At 42.3% G+C, this 12037-nt stretch overlaps 1 protein-coding gene across 1 annotated transcript in view; it reads left to right on the top strand.

Moving 5' to 3' along the window:
* LOC115464490 (oocyte zinc finger protein XlCOF6-like) overlaps positions 1–12037 on the top strand; it is a 182919-nt gene that overhangs the window by 59689 nt on the left and 111193 nt on the right. The window lies entirely within an intron of this gene.

Genomic DNA, 12037 nt, shown 5'->3' with positions numbered 1-12037 from the left:
GCAGCCTCACATCAGTCTCGACTGCCATTTTGTTGTGGTTTTTTTGTAACTTTAAATTTATGAATTTTCAAGCAAAATAACTGACAGCATCTATTAACAGAAAGAAATTAAGAATGTGTGCATTTTGTTACATAATGAACTGCCACTCCAGTAATTAAAAACTAAAAATAGACCCTTTCCATCCCTTATCTCCCTCCCTCCCCATTTCCACTCCTTTCCCCAAAACTCACAGAATGTCCTTCCAACTGGAGAAGTCTTCCCTACATTTCTTGATAAGATTTCCATTTGTTATGTTTTAAGGCAGTCAGTCTCATTTGCATATAATATACAGTGTCTTTTTAACCATCTCTGTAGTTTGCATGTCTCGTGTATGCCAACGTGAAGCAATCAGCAGTTAGGCTGCTGTAAAAACCAACAGCATTAATGTATCCATAGCTGCCGTTATCCCTTCCAGTCTCCCACTTAGTAGAGCATTTTCCATAGTACACAGTATGAGTCTCGAGTAACTGTTGTTCATATGCAAATACCTTCTTCCATAATTTCTGGACCTTACGACAGTTGTTCCCAAACCTGGTCCTGTAGGCACCCCAGCCAGTCAGGTTTTCAGGATATCCATAATAAATATTCATGAGATAGATTTGCATGTACTGCCTCCACTGCATGCAAATCTATCTCATGAATATTCATTGTGGATATACTGAAAACCTGACTGGCTGGTGTACCTCCCAGACCAGGTTTGGGAATCTCTGCCTTAGGACATTCCCACCCGATGGAGAGGGTGTGGCCAGAGGGGAACTATACTCAACATAAACCATTCCCTTTCCTCATAATGACCTGTAATGTCATCTTATCAGTACCTTAAGACCGTTCTCAATAATCTGAGGTGCATATGACAATTTATGAGATTGCAATGAGATATTTTTCCTTTCGTCCTCAGAAAACACTCTATTTAAATCCCTCTCTCATACCCCCCCTGTAGGTAGCCTTCCATTTATCTAAGGTGTTGGGGAGCCCATAAATATAAGATATATAACCCCTACCAACTTGTTGACTCACTAAAGTTTCAGAAGCCAGCTTAAGTTTTCCACCCCCTGCTATTAGTTGTTCTACCTGAATTAAATGTTATCTTGAAGGTAAGGGAATACATCTCTAGCTGCCAGTTGGTAGCAATCTTGTAATGTTCCAAAATGTAGAATTTGGACATCCTATATAATAAAAAGCGCCTCCAACGTTCTGAAGCTGACTGCGTGGCACAAAAACCTTGAGGTGTTCGTGCTCTCTGTAACTCCAACTCCGGAAATGACGTCACGTACTTCCGGGTGCGTCACCAGCAGCAGTGCCCAATCACAACTCCAATGGACTAAAAAAAACCGCAAAACACGCGTGCCCGAACTTCAATCAATCAACGAAAGAAGACAAGCGGCATCAGCACCACACGCGACAACACCCCCTCCCCCCCCCCCAGGTTCTCTCCCTCGCCCATCCCAAGTTGCCACTGGACACCCGTCACCCGCACCCAGCCCCCATCACCCACTTCCTCCCCAAAGCACACTCCCGCCTACCTCCCTCTCTCCGAATTTGGACAACCGCCCTCCCCCTCCTCCCCGACCGACTCACTCCCGAGTCGCCGTTAATCACCCCCATACTCTCCCCCCTCCCTTCAAGCTCCCTTTTCTCCATAAACAGCCCTCCTTTGTTTCCTGCTGTCCAACCATAGCTTCAAAAACATTTTACTAACTTGACTGAAGCACAGTACAGCCGGCTCGCATTTAGCTTTCCCCATCTCTATCAGCGTCCTGCCCTTGCGTAAACAGGAAATGAGGGCGGAACCACAGCTGAGAGAGAAGGGGAAAGCTGAAGGTGAGCCAGCTGTACTCTGCTTCAGTCAAAAAACTTCTACAAAGCTCTTCAACGCTGCCACAACAACTTTTGGACAAGATACAAAAAATGTGACTTACTCTGATACTCCACCTCTCTCACATACACAGTCAGTCACTCTCACACACACAAAATCTCTCTCATACACTCTGTGACACACACTCTGACACAGTCACAGACACACACACTCTCTCTCTCTCTCTCTCTCTCTCTCTCTCTCTCCACACATACCAGCGATAGGAAAAAAAAAAAAGTTCTACAAGCACCTGCGCCACAATAAAGATTGACTCCCCTATAAAGAAACAAGGTACAGCTTCATTTAATTAAAAAACAAACAAAATATGCCCTCACTCTCAATGTCTGTATCACTAACACCCCAGAGAATAAAACATTCACTCTGTCAGACACAGAGTCTAACACTCATACACACTGTCTCTCTTTCTCTGACACACAGAGACACACAAGCCCAACACTACCCCCTCCAACTTCACCATCCATGCTTCCAACCCGCCCCCCCACCCAAGGGAGTTCCCAAAAAACACCTCTATCACTAACTCACACACACACTCATTCAAATGCCCCTCCCAACCAGGGCTGTGCCAACACGGTAAGCAGGGTAAGCACCGCAGGGGAGCGCCTGCCTTCAAGGGCACCGCGCCGGCTGCGGCGCTGCCGTCGAGTTGTACTAGACCCCCGACAAAATCTGCCGCCACCGCTGCTGCTGTTGAGCAGCGGCAGGAACAAGATGCTGATCCGCTGCTGCCGCCGCTTCTTTCCACAGCCAGCATAAGAAGAAAAAGAAGCGCGGGGCCGCAGCAGCCTTCAGACATGCGCTGTCGGCTCTGCCAGTTCTCTGCCCCCTGACGTCAATTTCCCGTTCCGGGGGCAGAGGACCAGCAGAGCCGACAGCGCATGTCTGAAGGCTGCTGCAGTTTCCTATGTCAGTGCTGCTGTAAATAGGCCTGGAGGGAGAGAAGAGAACATGGCTGGAAACGGTAGGAGGAGAGGGAGAGAAAGAGGGGACATGGAAAAGAACAGGGGGGAGCCAGAGAGAGATCGGGAGAGCAAGAGGGGCCATGGAAAAGAACAGGGGAGAGCCAGGGACATGGAAATGAGCAGGGGAGAGCCAGAGAGAGATGGTGAGAGAAAGAGGGGACATGGAAAAGAACGGGGAGAGCCAGGGACATGAAAAAGAGCAGGGGAGAGCCAGAAAGAGATGGGGAGAGAAAGAGGGGCCATGCAAAACAACAGGGGAGAGCCAGGGACATGGAAAAGAGCAGGGGAGAGCCAGAAAGAGATGGGGAGAGAAAGAGGGGCCATAGAAAAGAACAGGGGAGAGCCAGGGACATGGAAAAGAGCAGGGGAGAGCCAGAGAGAGATGGGGAGAGAAAGAGGGGCCATGGAAAAGAACAGGGGAGAGCCAGAGAGAAGATGCTGGATGGAAGAGGGGTACAGAGAGAGAGAGACTGAGAAATGCTGGATGAAAGGAGGGAGAAAGAGGAAAAATGCTGGAATGAGGGGGCAGAATGAGGGAAGACGCTGGTAGGGAGGGAAAGAGGAAAGACACTGGAAGGATGGGGTGAGAGAGGACATGCTGAAAGGAAAAGGGTCGAGATAGAGGGAGACAATGGACGGAAGGATTGGGAGAGGGTAATGGGTGGAAGGATGGAGAGAGAAAGAGGGATGACACGATGGAAGGGTAGGAGAGAAAGAGGGAAGGTGCTGGACATGGATGGAGGGGAGGGAAGTATATACACGTGGATGGAGGGGAGTGAGGAGAAATGCTGGATATGGATGGAGGAAAAACTGCTGAATTTAAGAGCTGGATCGGGACACTGAAGGATAGGGACAGGGCTACAGATTGTAGACAGGACGCATAAGGACACAGGAGGATGATGGACATGGTGAGAGAAAAAATATCAAATGGAAAGAAGACACTGCATAAAACAGAAGACACTGGGACCAAAGCAAATAGAAAAACTAAATGATCAGACAGCAAAAGTAGAAAAAAGTATTTTATTCAGAATTTATTAATTGGAATATGTCAGCTTTTGGAAATGAAGACTCTTCCTATCCAGTCCCAACTTAATTCATATATAATGTTCAATAATATTCAATACCCCCACATTCTTCAAACCTTCTATATGATGATATACATTCCCCATGAACCTCAGTGATGTGCAATCACCAGCAATTTCTCAATCTGGTGATAGTAGCAAACATCCACCTCTTCATTGGTTCATTTAAATATTCTAAACTTATTCATTCTATTTGTTAAAGCTCATAATTTAAATTGAACTTATCTTCTTTCTTTCTTTTAATTTTATCAGACCCAGGGGTTAGGCTGCCCGACATGCATGTTTCGCTCCGAAATGAGCTGTCTCAAGGACATCCCCTACAATATAAAAACATTTCATTTATATCTGCACTTCATCCCCAGGCAATTAACCTATGTCCGGAGAGCATATTTATTTAAACCGAACCGCCAAAAACTTACCCCATTATCTTACTAGCGTCCGCTCAGCAAAAGTTATTCAGTAGCCAAGATGGCGCCAGCGTCTTTTCGAATTAATTAAATATCAGCTGTTCTCTGACATATCAACAATTTAAGCCCCGCCCCCCATGGCGTTCCACCAATAGCCTTTCTCCTTTCACTGCTATCGGTGGTAGGTTAGAAATTAGTTCAAATAAGGGTTGCCCATTCAATTTCTGCATTCAAACCCTTCGGGGTAACCGTCTGTAACATGAAAATATTAATTTGTTCTCTAAAATTTAAGAGTTTCTTCATGGACCCACCCTCCTCCCGAACATCTAAACATTCAATAATCCTCCATCTAATATCTTCAGTCCTATGCTGTTTCTGCAACCAATGGTTAACCAAAGGAGCCTGCATATTCTGCGTTTGTATCCTCGACTTGTGCTCATTTAGATGAATCTTAATAGGTCGAGCACTCCTGCCAATATATATCAAATCACAGGGACATACGATTGCATATACCACATTACTACTCTCACAATTGGTTACTGATATACTTCTCATTGTTTTCTCTCTCTGGGGCACATGCCAGCTATCACCAGTAATGGCTGAGTCACACCATTGGCAATGACCACAACTATTTTGACCCCCCCTGGGTAGTATTTCTAGCTCTATGTTCCATAAACTTATTTTTACTTAAACGTTCTCCCAGAGTTTTACCCTTAGTAAAAGACATCAAAGGCAGATCTACAAAACATGTATACAATTGAAGCACATGCCAGTGACTTTTAATCACTTGAGATATCTTTCTACTGATGTCCGTATAAGGTAGTATACATGTCAGACGATCTTCTTCTACATTCTCAGTTTCTTTTAATAGAAGTGATCTCTGGGCAAACCTAGCCCTAACATATGCTTTTTTTATGGCCGATCTAGGATATCCTCTCATCAAAAATCTATCTTTTAAATCAGCAGCTTGTTTCTTAAACTCAATCAACGTAGAGCATACCCTCCTAGCCCTTAAAAATTGGCTTACCGGAAGATTGTATTTTAAATGAAAAGGATGAAAACTACCAAATTGAAAAAGTGTATTCCTACTTATTGGTTTACGATATAAAGATGTATGCAATCTATTCCCTACCTTATATATAGATAGATCAAGAAATTCTATAGAGGTACTCTGAACCATCAAGGTGAAGGAGATATTAACATCGATTGTATTTAGCCAGTTCACAAACTCCAATAAAGCTGGCTTCGAGCCTGTCCACAAGAAAAATATATCATCCAAAAAACGTCTCCATAGCCTCACATATTGAAAATTGGGAGACAAATAAATAGATCTTGATTCCATTTGGGCAATATATAGGGTGGCTACAGATGGAGCTAAAGTAGCCCCCATCACCACTCCTTGTGTCTGGAGATAAAATTGCTTATCGAACTAAAAATAGTTCTTACAAATGACCAAATCCGCTAGTGTCAAAATAAAGTCCGTGGATATACTCTGCACTCCTGGGCGTGTCGCTACAACATCTTTAATCACTTGTAGTGCACCAGCCTGAGGAATTTTCGTATATAAAGATACGATATCCAACGTAACTAGCCATTTAGATGCTGTCACATTATCTATATCTTCTAAGTGTCTCAAAAAATGAGAAGAGTCTTTCATATAAGAAGCCATCTTTTGAACCTCTTCTTTCAAAAACTGATCAATAAAAATCGACAGCGGTTCAAGTATTGATGATGATGTAGATACAATCGGTCGTCCAGGAGGAGATGTTAATCGCTTATGGATTTTCGGCAAAAAATAGATCTTAGGAGTTTGAGGATTCTCCTCAATTAAAAATCTTCCTTCTTTTGTTGTCAGCATATTTCTCTTGACAGCTTCAGAAACTATCTCCTTAATCTGATTCTGTAAATCATCCATAGGATCCCTAGACAATAATTTATAAGCATCCTGATCATTAAGTTGATTTCTCACTTCCTGCATATATTGTCCTTTATCCCAGACCACCGTCGCTCCACCTTTATCTGTTCTAATCACAATAATTGATGGTTCATTAATCAAGGTTTCTAAAGCTTTCCATTGTCTAGATGTCATATTACTCTTCATAGTTTGATGACACAAATTCTTTTCAATTTCATCCAGGTCTCGAAGCACTAAATCTCTAAAGGTCGATACTACCGGGTTAATCGGTCCCGGAGGGTACCACCTAGAAACCGGCTTTACTGTAGAGATATCCACTGAAGTCGGATGGTCCATAAAGAACACTCTACACTGTAATTTACGAACAAATTTTTGTAACGCCACACGAAGGCGAAAAGGATCATGTCGAGTAGTTGGTACAAAACCCAAACCCAGATTCAGCACTTCTATATGATCTTCTGTAAGCTGAAAAGATGAAATATTCACTACTGCTTCCGGGTTCTCCGTCCCCTGAAGTCCCCCGATCGATCTTGATCTCTAAACTGTTGTTGCTGTCTTTGTTGAATCGATTTGGTCCGTGTTCTCATACCACCCTGGACTCGTTGTTCCTCCATCATATTCTCCTGATCTCGATCACTCCCAGTACTCATCTCACCACTCTCCTCCGACGATCCCTCAAATGCCACTTTCTTCTTACCCGATATCATTCCAAATTCCTTTCTCTGCCAATTATATACTCTTCCATATTGGTAATCTTTCTCATCTCTTTTCAATTTTTTAATTTTTACTTGTTTAATGGAATCTTTCATGGCTTTCACTGTATTTTTCAACTCATCCATCCGTTTATCAAAATCTTCCGGCGCATAAGTACTTTTTAAATTCTCTTCCATCGTGGTGATCTCCACTTTCAAATCCAATTCTACCTGGGTGGTAGTTTCTACTATTAGAGCCATCAAATCACGGCTACACTTACTTAAAATAGCAGACCATTTCTCAACAAAGACCTTATCTGTAAGGAAATGTGCATCTGAGATATTTTGCATGTAAGTTTCAATTTTTCTAGTATTGCTGCATGCTGAGTCTGACTTCTTGAGGTAACTTTCCAGTTCAGTATTTTGCCTTCATATCTGTTGTCATGTGTTTTTCATGTGTGATCAAGGTGCAGTATTGTGCTAGCATGTAGTATTTGCAGCCCTTTTTGTTTTTTTTGTTTCACTAGGTTGTGTACTGGTGTTTTAGAGCCCGGTGTAATTATAGTGCTGCCTTTCCACGCATAAGGTTGTAGCTCGTCCTGTCCTTGGAATTAGTGCTGCTATGGTTTGGTGAGGTTATGAGTGTGTTTTTGCACAAGTTTGTGTATAGTTTTGCAGTTGAGCAATTGTGGTTAGTATATGCTTTGAGCAACCACTTTATTCTTTGACATCTACGCTCCTTGGAGCCTCGCTCGCGGATGCGGAGCACATTGCCAGGCAGGTCCGGGGGGGGGGGGGGGGCGCCAACTGATAGTCTGCAGGGGGGCGCCAGAGACCATAGGCACGGCCCTGCTCACAACCTTCACCCTCCTGCCACAAAACACAAAAAAGGAAACCTGTCACAAACACACACTTGCACATTCACTCTCTCTCTCACAAAGTCACTCTCACACACACTCTCCCAAACATACACTGCTAGCGCCCGTTTCATTTGTGTCAGAAACGGGCCTTTTTTACTAGTTTTCTATAAATTGACCAAAATAGAGAAGCCAACACCCACAGAGGGTGATCTCACCACAGGAGAAACCGAAAGTCAAATGTACAAGTGGATCCAAAACAAAAGGGGTCCTCGCACAAATGGTGTTTCCCAAACAAGGTCTTTATTAGAATAAATGAAATGACCCGACACAAATCGTGTTTCGGCCACAAGGGCCTGCCTCAGGGGTCTATAAATAAACACATAAACAATCAAACCTATACATATTATAAACAATGATAAGATAAAATAAATAATGAACAATAAATGATAATAATAATAATAACAAAATCAAAAACATGCTAAATATAAATTAACATGTAAAATGATTAAAAACACAAACACACACTCGCACATTCACTCTCTCTCTCACAGAGTCACTCTCACACACACTCTCCCAAACATACACACTCTGAGGAAAACCTTGCTAGCGCCCGTTTCATTTGTGTCAGAAACTGGCCTTTTTTACTAGTTTTCTATAAATTGACCAAAATAGAGAAGACCATGTCTTTCTCGTCTTTGAAACAAGCTATTGCCACGCCCAGGTACAAAGTTATCTGTGCATCCCAGAGGTTGAAACTAAGCCCATGTCTTATCCTCCAATAAATGGGGACGTGTCTTGATCCTTAGGCCCGTGGTGATCCTCATAAATGGGTTTTGGACCTCTTGAATGTCTTTGAGCATGCTAGCTGCTCAGGAGAGAAATTCCAACTGAAAAGTACTAGCCACTTGTTTTGCTAGGACCCATTGTTTGGATGGGGTACCTGCCACTCTTGGTAATATTTTTCCAGTTTGGGTATTCCCATTCCCCTGAGATTGGAACATAGCCTCCCATGCCACTCTGGATCTCTTTCTTCCCCATATAAAACAAAATATCTTTTTGTGCCAACGTTGAACTATTATAGGAGGTAGTTCAACAGGGAGAACTTGGAATAAATATAAAAATTTAGGGGAGAACCATCATTCTTGCTGTCTCCATCCTTTCTATCCAGGACAGTATTTATCCCACCTCTCTAAATCTTGGTTCCAACTTGAGAGTGTCTCCCAGTCTGCCTCTAGTTTGATAGCCAAATATCTTTTAGATATTTAGGAGTCATTATTGACTCAGCCTTATCATTTAATGAACAAATATCTGCAGTAGTCAGGAACTCTTTCTATCATCTTCGAAAACTACGTTCAATTAGAAATTCTATTGATAAAGCTTCACTATGTACACTAGCACATGCGTATATTACAACACGCCTGGACTATTGTAATATTACTTATGCAGGACTTACTAAGATAAATATAAAACGTTTACAGATGATGCAGAACACTGCAGCTCGTGTCATCTGCAGGGCCTCAAAACACGATAGAATTACCCCACTTTTGTTCCGTCTTCACTGGCTTCCAGTAGAAGCCAGAATAAAATTTAAAATCCTTACATTGACGCATAAAGCACTATAGCTATTAATTCCATCATATCTATCAAATCTTATTTTGCTTTACTCGCCTAGGCGTACACTCCGTTCACTTACAGATAACAGATTGATTATCCCATCACCACAGAAGGCTAGATGGGAGTCCACTAGAAATTCAGCTTTCTTTTTTTTTGGCCCCTTCTCTTTGGAATTGTCTCAGAAAACACCTTAGATTGGAAGAGTCCTACATTCAATTTCAAAAATTTCTGAAAACATACTTATTCCAGGATACGTTTGAAAATAATCTATGATAAAAGGCAATATTAGGTAGAATTGAATATGCAGCACAATTATATGTTAGCTATGTACTTGTTATGAATGGCTGTTCAGTAAGAATCAGTGTTTTATCTTTTAAGAATGGTTGTCTTAGTTTGCTTTCCTATCAGTTTGATGGAGTTCTTTTATGTTTGTTTTTATTATGATTTTTATATACCAATATGTAAACCGTTTTTGTTTTGTAATCACAATTTGAAACGGTATAGTAAAATGAATAAACGATAATAGAGCCAGAAATCCATCGAAAGGGAAAACATTTCCTAAGATTTGTCCCCTGCCCTTTGGAAAGGGATATGTTCAAAATCTCTGTCTTAGTGAGGTTAACTCTGAATCCCAATAAGCTTCCATATTCTGCAATTTTTCCTGTAAAGCCATTTGGGCCTTTTCTTTACCTTGAATTAGTATCAAACGGGGTGGACTGACCATTTGGGCAGTGCCCGAGGGCCCAGAGGCTCTGCCTGGTTACCCTTGCTCGCCACTGCCGCCACCGCACACTACAGCCATCAGCCGTCCTGGTGGTCTAGTGGCTGCCGCTGCGAACGCTGCAGTGCCGGTACAGAGCCCCATGCTTACAACGCTGACAGCGAGGCGTGCTGGAACCCCACCCTTGCGACACACTTCCTGCTTCAGTGGGGGGAGGATCCAGCAGAGCCTCGCTGTCAGTATTGCAGCACGCGTCTCTGTACCGGCAGGCAGGTAGCTTTTTTTTTCTTTTTAGAGCTCAGAAGCGCTGTAACACGGAGCCAGTTTGAAACAGAGTGGTGGAGGGCGGGAAGACTGACCACAGCAGCCAGAACCTCATGGCACTGACTAAGAAGGTTAGATTGAGAACAGACCAGAGGACAGCATGTTTTGTGGAATTCAGTGGTATATTGTAAGGCTTCCAAGTGCAGATTTAACAGTTAATATGAAAAACCCATCAGGAAACAGGATATCCTCACTGATATTTGGCTATCTGTATTGTATTGTATTGAAGTTAGAACAGAGTAGAAAAATGAGCACACAAAATACAGAGTTTATAATTGCTGTTTCTACCAGCTACAATAATTTTGAAGCTCTTTTAGTAATATTCAATTTTTATTTCCTGATATTATATCATGAAAAATAATGGAGTCGCTGGTGAAAGAAAGGATAGTTAACTTTCTAGAAGCCAACGGGTTACAGGACCTGAGGCAACATGGCTTTACCAAAGGAAAATCCTGCCAAACAAATCTTATTGACTTCTTGGACTGGGTGACCTAAGAACTGGATGAAGGACGTGCGGTAGATGTAATCTACTTGGACTTCAGCAAAGCCTTTGATACAGTCCCCCACAAAAGACTCGTGAATAAGCTGAAAGGGTTGAACTTAGGACCGAAAGTGGTGAACTGGATAAGAAACTTGTTGATCGACAGGTGGCAGAGGGTGGTGGTAAATGGAATCCGCTCGGAGGAAAGGAAGGTGAGCAGTGGAGTTCCTCGGGGGTTGGTGCCGGGGCCTATTCTGTTTAATATATTTGTGGGAGATATTGCTGAAGGGTTGGAAGGAAAGGTGTGCCTTTTTGCCGATGACACAAAAATAGCCAATAGAATGGATACCCTGGAGGGAGTAGAAATGATGAGAAGGGATCTCCGAACCTTAGAAGAATGGTCAAGGGTCTGGCAGTTAAAATTTAATCAATAAATTATTCCTGGGGTATCTTATCCTCTTCTGGTATCATGTACTCAAAATTGTTTATAACAATTAGAAGTCCTTGTACTTTTTTTTTCTAATATGCTCTTTAATCTTGTTACTATGTAATACAACTTGTGAAAGCTAATCATAATTAGCTTTAAAATAAATTAAACAGTGCTCAGTTATACATATTACCAATCACTCCGAGTAATTAGTTGTGTAATATGTTCATCCATACATCACTGCACTGTGACCCTCCCTGCCTCCTATTTTTGACTTCATAATCTTCCTTGCTTATTTGTACTTATTCTCATATGCAAACTGCAGGTGTACTTACCTGAAGATGGAATTCTGGGTCACTGTTTTCATGAGCGTGATGTGATAAGTTTTTCGGCGTGAATAATTAGCTTGCTGCTTTGCTCGTGCTCCTTTAAAAAGATTCCTCTTAACACCTAGAATCCATACATTCCTCTCCTCTTGCTTATTCCCAACACAAGCTGTGTTTCGCAGTACATTGCGTTGTCAGGGGAATTTATGTGTTTTACAAGGTAGAAATGTTGTATTACCACCCTCTTTACTCGTAACTTCATTGAGCTCTAGTTCTCTTTGTTCCTCACTACTTTTAATTTGACTTTCATCTCC

The sequence above is a fragment of the Microcaecilia unicolor genome, chromosome 3 (genome assembly GCF_901765095.1).
Source record: "Microcaecilia unicolor chromosome 3, aMicUni1.1, whole genome shotgun sequence".
NCBI lineage: Eukaryota > Metazoa > Chordata > Amphibia > Gymnophiona > Siphonopidae > Microcaecilia > Microcaecilia unicolor.
This window is presented reverse-complemented; position numbering and strand designations above follow the sequence as displayed.